The sequence below is a fragment of the Platalea leucorodia genome, assembly GCF_965183815.1.
Source record: "Platalea leucorodia genome assembly, chromosome: 3".
NCBI lineage: Eukaryota > Metazoa > Chordata > Aves > Pelecaniformes > Threskiornithidae > Platalea > Platalea leucorodia.
Window position 1 is genome coordinate 84,785,425 of NC_138825.1, and position 9,389 is coordinate 84,794,813.

Sequence of the window (9,389 nt, forward strand, 5' to 3'; positions counted from 1 at the left end):
TGTTATTGTTGTAGAGGCTGGGTATCCACCCCTTTGAGCCTTTTACAGCAAAGAAAAAATAGACTTTTTAAACAGTGATGTACTTATCTGTCAAACTGTATCACATATCCTTGTAGTGTGAACTCCTTTCTGAACAGAAGCAAAGCAGCGTGTTGTCCTGCCCTGCCATTACATATTTATAAGGGATAAAGAATGAGGTCTTCTTCTAGTGCATTTACTCAAGATTCCACTAGACTGAAAATACTTTTAACTACAGTGCTGTTAAAAACAAGGCCAAGCAAATAGTTGATGCCTCCATGTTCATTAGCCTAGCTGCATGATTTGGAGTGAGGATGAATTTCCCTCAGCACTGCATGAATAAAACATCCAGAGGTGTTGACATTGCGTAGTGAATCCTCCTTAGGTGAGTCCCTAGGGTGTCCTTCTTCCCTGTTTTCTTGTGTTTAGGTGAGAGTCTTTGTGGAGAGTTTGGGGGTTTTTGAGCTTGTGGTTTAAGAGTCAGATCATCAAACATATTTAGTGACTGCAATAATTCATGCCTAATCTTCAGTTAACTCTAGATTAGTTGATTGGATTTAGATGTCTGAGGAAGAAATTTTTAGAAACTAACTAAGGAAGGCACTATTTGAGTTAATTATGATTGATGTGCAGAGGAAGGGCTGGGAGTTACCTGGCAAAAGTAGCCAGAGATGAGTAAGCATCTCTGGAATTATACATAACTTCCTTCTCTTGTGTTCTTGAACTGTGAACATTAATCTGGAATTAAGCTGCTGTTCAAAGTTCCATGTTAAGACAAGGCATGCCTTTTACTCGGTCTCCTTTGAGAAAAGACAAAAGCAGAAAATAAACAAAAATCTGAAGAGAGTGGGAATAGTTGGTAGCTTGGTAGGTTACCCACCAGTGCTGTAAAAAACTTAAATCCCCTATGTGGTGTTGAATGCAGAGAAGAGATATAAATTAATTTTCTACATCTTTCAAGAACATCCCTATTCCGTCCCTAAAGGAGAAATTTTTTGATCCTGAGTATTTTATATTTGACCATCCACACCATGGTCTGTTGGCTACTCTGGTACAAATCTGCCTCTCTAAATCTTTAGGAGCTAAATAAATAAAGTTATTGGAGGAGAGAGAGAAATATGCTGCATTGTCTGGTAACGACTCACACAATGTATACATCCAGGTCTGTCCTGCTATGTAATCTGTCAGGGTTTTTTTTTTTTCTGGGCATACTCTGAAGCTAAAGGATCATGCTCTTGTAATAAGAAAGGTTTTCTCCCATCAGAGTTTGAAACTCAGGAATTTTAACTTGAACAAGAGCTTCAAGCACTAATTAACTCCTGGCAGGATCCAGATTCAGCACCTTTGTGTGTTCAGGGACCTATGGAGTTAGGCAGCAGAGAATGGATTTTAAGGATGTAACTGGTGGCTAAATGGGAACTGAAGAGGAGGATAAAGATGGAGGCTTTTCCAGAATAACTTTTAAGATGCAGAGTGAAAATGCTGAAGAAGTACTTTTGGCAAAAAAATCAATTACAGAAAATTTAAATAAAAGATGAATATATTTAATTTTTAACTCGTAAGCATTCTCTACTAGAGGTTACTAGTTCAAGTTCAGTTCATTGAAGCCATTGTAAAGCAGCAGTGGAACCTGTGGCAACTCAGTGTTACAGCACTCCTATTTATTTAGTTATTTTTCTTACAAATTAACATGATTTTGCGCTGCATCAGAGTACTCAATGCTTTCAGTTGCCTGAAAAACTTACTTTTAGAAAAGAGTATTTGAAGACTGAAGCAAATAGAATCTATGATATTAATTACTGAGAACATTCTTGTGCTTCAGAAATATATATATAAAAAAAGCCTGCTAATGTTTACTGTGTCATTGAAAAGTGGTTTTGCTTAGCTAAGCAATGTACCGTGACACTAAGTCTCTGATACAGTTTTTTCCATCTTGTCATTTTTTGTTTCATCCCCTGTTAATTAGCTCAGTCATCAAGAATACTGGCACTTTCTTCATGATTAATTTTCAAAATTATATGTGTTTCTAATTTGTTTTACTCCTTCCTTGATTCTTTGCAGCATTTGTAGGAGACAGTACTTCAAAGGGTGATGTAAAAGATCTTGGAGCAGCAGCTAGTAAATTAGACATTTAAAAGGCTAACACTTTTCATTGTTGTCCTTTATAAAGTTTTTAGTTTCTTTAGAACATTTTTACATTTTATGGAATATAAAATGGAGTAATAGATATCATCCACATACACATGCCTCTCTAATTTTTGCTTTAGATTAGCTTTAATAAAACCTACAAAGAAAAACAACAGTTAAGTCTCTTGCAGATAGCCTGGAATGTCTTCTTTCTGGTACCAGCCAGAACACAAAATGGCAGCAGTGTTTTGCAGTCAGCAGGCTTGGAGCAATGCAAAGGCTCAAGAAACCAGTGTACAGAAAGCAAAACCGCAACACTTAAGTGAAGCACGCTATTCATATACCTACTTTAGACAGCGGCTGGCTCCATGAAACACTTCCTACTATCTAGCCTGACTTTGCCTTTGCCTTGCCTCACATGGGGTTGTTTCCACCTATATAAAGAATATTGCCACAGCAATTTTTTCCCCACTCTGCTTTTGCTTTACACAAAAGGAAGTGACTGCATAAGCTGTAAAGGAGCGAGGAATCAAACTGCACACGTGCATGCACACTTGTGCAGACACCCCCCCACAGACACACCCCCCGCAATGGGAACTGCCAAGACCCCATCCGGATGCCACACTCCCGTGAAAGGAACACGATGACAGCTCCGTATCACACTCTGCCCCCACGCAGGGGTCTTAGACAGGAAATAAAGTCTACATCCAGCTGCAAGTGGATTTTGGAGAGCAATAAACAGCCAGCACTGAGACAGAACATAACAAGACTTTGCTGTTAACACCTCTTGCAAAAAGGGACATGTACAGGAACTTTAAGGACAGGAGATGAGCTTAATTTTTCACCATAGTGGTGTCATTACCAGAAATATGTTCCCACTGTTATAATCACTAGCAGCCTGGGAATCCTTTTTAGGGTGAGATTGGCAGCTGAAGTGCTGTAGCTGCCGATTTCTTCTCTAAATATCATTGTCTCTGTTTTGCTGATAGGGAGCATGAAGGGCTTGCTGAAGGTCATGGAGAGGCCGGGGCTGAGGAGGAACAGCAAGAACTACAGAGCCTCTTCAGCCTGGTCCCAGATACTTACATTTTTCTGATGTATGTACATTGTGAGGCATAACATGCTAATATTCATAACTATAAAAAGGAACTTCCTATTTCATTTGACCTTATTTTATTTTCCTCTGGTGATATTTCAATGCCAATATTTCTGCTATTTCAGTTTTTCTTTGCATATTTAACATCAGTAGAAAATAATTTTTATGGCTGTGGGGTTTTTTGTCACCTTTAGAATACCCCTTCATCCTATCAAAACAAAGAAATACTATTTTTGGCCATATAAATTACCTACAAATTTGCCAACTGAATACTTCTTTCAGGTTTTATTCTTTCTTTCTTTTTTTTATTTTTCTTTCTTTCTTGCTGTAGTGGATAATGCATGACACAGAGGGGATGTATAGGAGTGGCAGTTAGAATCACTTTGATTTCTCCTGAAAACTAATGATAGCTTAAATTACTGGAATTCCAGGAAGGGCAAAAGGAAGTGCAAATGCCAGTTGTCTTCAGGGTAAAATTAAGCTTTTTCTTCTCTCCCCCACTCTCCCCCCCCCCCAAATTGCTGCTGTTATTTTTGTATTTTGTTTTAAGAGCAACAATTAACACTTATTTCTGCATTGGTTAAATATTCTGTAACACATTTACTCTTGGTGAAATCTATTGCCTTGGAAATCCTGGAGACAAGAAAGAATACTTCCAAAACTGCCAAAGAAATTTCAGAGCACAGCTGAAAGTCACTGAATCTTTTTTACTCAGAAAGCTTTGATCATTAGAAAAGAAAATAAATAAGTTAACAAATAACACCCTCACAGCCTTTTCAGAATGGTGATTTCAAGTATTGACTCACCAAGTACTTCATTTCTATGAAGGTCTGGGACATCATTTATGAAAGATTGTATTAGTTAGTTGATAATAACTTAAGAGTAGTCCCTTATACTGAGCCCAAGCCCCAAATTTACCCACAGATAAAATGTAAAACTTGAGTGTGGAATGTGAGAAAAAGGGCAACACAAAAATAAAATCTGATAGTAAAGATGGGATGGAAAGAAAGAAAGAAAAAAAAAAGAGTGAGGACAAAAGAGAGAGAAGGGAGGTGGGGGAGAACACTGTATAAGAAAACAGATGATCAAATTTCCAGAACTTACCTCATGAAAGTAAAGCAGAAAGGAAGAAATTATTACACTGCATAAAGGTTCATGTGATTTAGATTGTGAACTTTCTAAAAGTTTAGTGAAACAGACCTTCTGAGGCTCTCTCATCTATTACAACATCTTTTTGCAAAACATTTCTTACTGACTACAAAATGAAAGAATGTGAAGGTCTGATATTTAACAGCCTGGAGCAATTATGATCCACAAAGCCACAAAGGTATAAGGCTGACACCATACAGAAATACGTTTCTGATGAACATTCTTGATATGTTCCAGGAAAACAACTGAATATTTATCCAGTCCATCAGTTATTTTTGTGTCAGACAACAAGAGCCTAATGCTACAGTCCTTGATCAAGAATGGAATAAAATTGCTAAATTTCAAAGTCAAGATTGTCTTTCATTATCCACCACACACTATATGAGTAACGTACCGTTCCAGTAAGAAATGTCTTAGACTTTTTGCTTAATACGAGCTTGTTTTCCTTGCTCGTGACAGCCAGGAAACAGGGCAGAACAATTTCTAACCTCTGTACTAGCTTAGCCCATCCCCATGAATCCCTGTGTGAGAATATGACTGATACCTAAAAGAAACCTAAAAATTCTGTCTCTTTCAAATTTGAGGAAGTTTACAACTGAAATCACTGGAACTTTTTTTGCAATGTAAATTTTTCTTCCTTCCTCCTCAACTTTCCCTGAAGTATTATCTTCTAAACAGGTTTTACAACTGCTCTCTTCAGCATTCTTTTCAGTGTTCTTTTCCATAGTTAGGAAATTATCCTAAGAGGATAGGATATCTAAATGATGTGAAGTCAGACCAACAGAAATGATTAGCAACCAGTTTCCACAAATATCTGGAAAGTAAACTGTGTCAGCATATGCCAGCATGTAAATTTATACACATACACATACTCAAACACCACTTTTATATACTTAACATATTTAATAAATATTGGTGGAAGAGGGCAAAAAGGAAATCGCTACTACAAAAATGCTGTTAGTGTAAAGTCATTCCTGCTAACTAGATATAGCTTTGTAAATTTTTGGAGTGCATTAAAAAAAAAAAAAAAAAAAAAAACAGTCAAGATGTAGTTCTAGAAACTGCAAGTAATTTCTAAAGCAAATAATATGTACAATAGCACTATACAGTAAATTGGGAGCAGCTGCTGATACTGACATTACAGATGGTTACAAAGTGTATAATTTATGTTTTCTGCAACAGTAAGTGGAAAAGCTGTTTAGACATAGATTCATATTTTCATTTTTTTCCAGATCTCATTATTGTGGACATATGCACGCAAAGTTTGTGTTTTAACATTAATCCATTTTTATTATGAATTTGTTAGCATAGTATCTGCCTCCTGGATTTTTTATGGTTTCTCTAGGAAGGTGATTGTCTCAGTAGATTATCTACTTTTTGACTTTATAGAATTGTGGAAGCAGTCAAGCACTCTGTAGTCTAGATGTAGCCTCTACAAAGCAGAGGAAATACATGGGGAAAGATGAGAAGGTTACCATATCTAATATTAGAAGATACAGTTAAGCATTTATCTACTGCCAGTAAATCAAGATAATTCTTTTGCATAAAACATATTGAATGGAGGGACAAAAAGTTATCAAAACAGTTATTTACTTACATTTTCTACGAAAAACCACTCAACTACTGTAATCCTGTTCCCCATCTTCCTCCCAAAACCAAACAAAACATTGGCCCAAACAACATCAACAAAACATGGAGTCAACGTGAAGACCTGTCTTTGCAGAGAGCCTGCATGGATGCTGGACGGACCAAGTGGGTTTCATCTCATCTACCCTTAAGCCACTGGAAGGCCTAGCCATGTAAGCTCAGCTCATCACCTAGGCGGCCTCTGTGGTTTAGTGGAAATAGATAAGCCTCTCCAGAGGATGATTTATCCACCTCAGTTAGACGCCTATCTGGAGTTGAAATAGTTTGCTAGCTAGACGAATCACTCTCTGCAGGACCTCCTCTCTCTCCATTGACTACAGAGCATGTCTGTTTGAAAAGCTGTGACTAGACCCTTGATGCTTGGGGACCACAGTTAGGCAATATGATCCTTAGACCTCACAGCACCAACTGCAGTGCAAAAGCTGGAGAAGAACAAAATGTTTGCTCAGTGACTGTAAGAAATCATTATTTAGGTTTGTTTTAAGAATTGACACAGCATTTTCACCCTTTGGGAGAGTTCTGCATATCGAACATGAAAGACTAAAGGGAAAAAAAAAAACGCTAGTCATGTCCTTCTCATTGGGCTAAACCTATGGTAGCAGTTCTTGTACAACAGAGTATTTTGCTGAAATGCCACAAGTCTAGGTGGTCCTTGGAGCTCTTGCCATCTATCTGTTTTATCATAAACTCTCCTTTCAGTGCTAGATTTTCAAAAGCACAACATAAACCCTGTAGTTCCTAAATCTCCTAGTAGCATAAATCTCTCAACGATAAACACTTTAATTTCTGCCCTGAACATTGGCAGAAGCTGTAAATTCGTGACAGTGCAGTGGCAGCTGATGTCTGACTCAAATCTTAACATCAACAGGGGCTGGAAAAAATTAAGGATTTTGCTACCATTCTAACCTCTAGGGCCTAGTCAATCTATGCATAATGAGGAGAAAAAGTACCCTTTACAACTATGTTTAATGGTTAGAACACCATCCTTTCTTTACTGTATTTGATTTGTGGGCACCCGCAACCTTAAGCATGCTGGGCTCTTAGGTATTGTGAAGTGAGCCTTTGTCACTGTCTCTTCCTTATGTTATTCTTCCTGATATACATATTCATTAGACCATGTACTGGGCTGACACTCCAGCTTTCTGTGACTTAATCAGCTGGTAAGGAAATCTTGCCTTTGCCTTTTTGTTTTTACCCCAAGTGAATATTGCAAATTTTTTTAATTCCAAGTGAAACAGCTTTAACCAAGACTCACTCTATTAGAGTACTTTATCATTAAGGTTAGAGACCTGGATAGGGATTCATCTGTCCTAACTGAGGCAACTAAAAGCTTCATTTATAAGACTGAAGTAGTCACCCTAGGCTGACTTTATAATTCATAGAGAAACAGACACATCCAGAGATACCTGCTGGAATAGCTGTCTGGGATAATCAGCAGAAGCCCCCATCCTCTTACTACTAACTACAAAGGGAAGCTAGATAGATCAGTTCAGATTTGAATGTCTCACTTTTAAATATCTAATTAGGCAAGATGAAACTCACACTGGGACTCAACTCCAGCCTGTCAGCAGAGGGATTTGGACTTCAATCCTTTGCAGAATAGAAGAAAGATCTTGAACCAGAAAGCTTTGTTTGAGAAGAACCCCTCCTTCTTCTCCAGTTTGAACTGAACTGCCTGTAGAGCCTAACCCCAGGAGAGGGCTTGAGCCTCTTTACTCCAGATGGACAGAGGTGCCCCCCATTACCCTGGAGCCAAACACTTAGTCCTTGTGGAACTCTAGCTACATCACACTTTTTAACATATTTGACAGATAAAATAAAACAATTCCTTATCTGTTGGGTGGCCAATGTGTAGGAGTCCTTCAGGAGTCTAATCCTTGTCAATGTCTAAGTAACAGGTGAAAAACCTGCTTGCTTCAGTGGTGGCTACTCTCAAATTTCTGTAAAGGAGAAAAAAATGGGATCTAATTCAGCTTATATTAAACCAGGGACCCTGCAGCCAAGTACAGTGTTAACTGTGACCTTTATGATACAAGCTCATGTTTTACGCTGAATCAGTGAACCTAAGATGTTGTTTGAAAGGAAATCTTTCATATGGAGTTCATTGCTAAGCATTAATCTTTTTCAAAACACACTAAGAATCTGTCAACACTGACCTTCACTGCTCTATATTACAATGGAGTAAGAATGCTGATGGCTGAAGGGAATATTACAACAGATTTGCTTCAAACTCAGAATAAACAATTAATGCAGGAACGTCTGGGTTGCATTCAGTTTCAGCATTGCTGGCTTGTACTGCTGCTGGTATGTGTATATTTGAATGCATTTATTCACAGATATGTATATATACGTGCACATTCATGCAGAGTGAAGATTGCTATACTGTAATTCCCTCAAAAAACACTGAGGCAAATAAATAACTCATTAGGTGAGTGGAAGACTTAGCAATGTCGTTTTTTTCATTTCCATACATGGAAAGGTGTTCATAGACTTTTTCCTATTTCCAATGAAGGTGACAAATATTTTCAAATTTTCCCATTGACTATAATGGAAACAAAAGCAGAAGCAAAGATCTTTCTATAGGGGAATTCCTTTCCATATGCAAGACCTTGTATTGCCGTTCACCTCACTTCATGGCTATATGTCACGAATGGGTGAGGGGTGATTCATAACACTTAAGGAATCACTGACAGAGGTATTAGCAAAAGTGGTTTTAATATGATGTTGTGAAAGTGCGACTTAACAAAGTTCAATGGCAAGGTTCACTCTATTAATTACCGCACAGAAAAAGCATACAAAGGGAAAATGAGTTACACTCAAGTTAGAATGATTTACAGAGAGACTGAAGATGCAGTGAGTAAGGAGGACCTTCCTGTTGAGTCACGAGGTTCAGAAAGGACCCCCTTGTTTTCTAAACTCCTTCCTCAGAGAGGAGTCTACGTGTGGCTGGATCCAATCCTAGTCTCAGTCTTGGATAATGGTTTATATCTAAAGGATTATATATGGAAAGCTTATATGTTTCATTAGCATCAATTCATCATGCAGTCAAAGTTACCAACAAAAATGTTATGCACGATATTGGTCACTTACCAGGGACCTGTTGTCAGAAAAAGGTCTCTCTGTCTCGAGAAGCAACCTGGAGAGGTGTCCCGGGGTGGCAGGAGGGAAATCACTGCCATGCAACCTCACTGCTTAGCAGGGGGACCTCCAAAAAAAATGCTCCCTTATGCTGTCATATTTATACAATAAAGTAGTTGACTTTTAGTCAAAATACGAGAGAAAGAAAAAGTATGCAGGAGATTCCTTGTACCCACAGCTTCTTTTGTTGTTTTCTTGATAAAGAAATCACTCT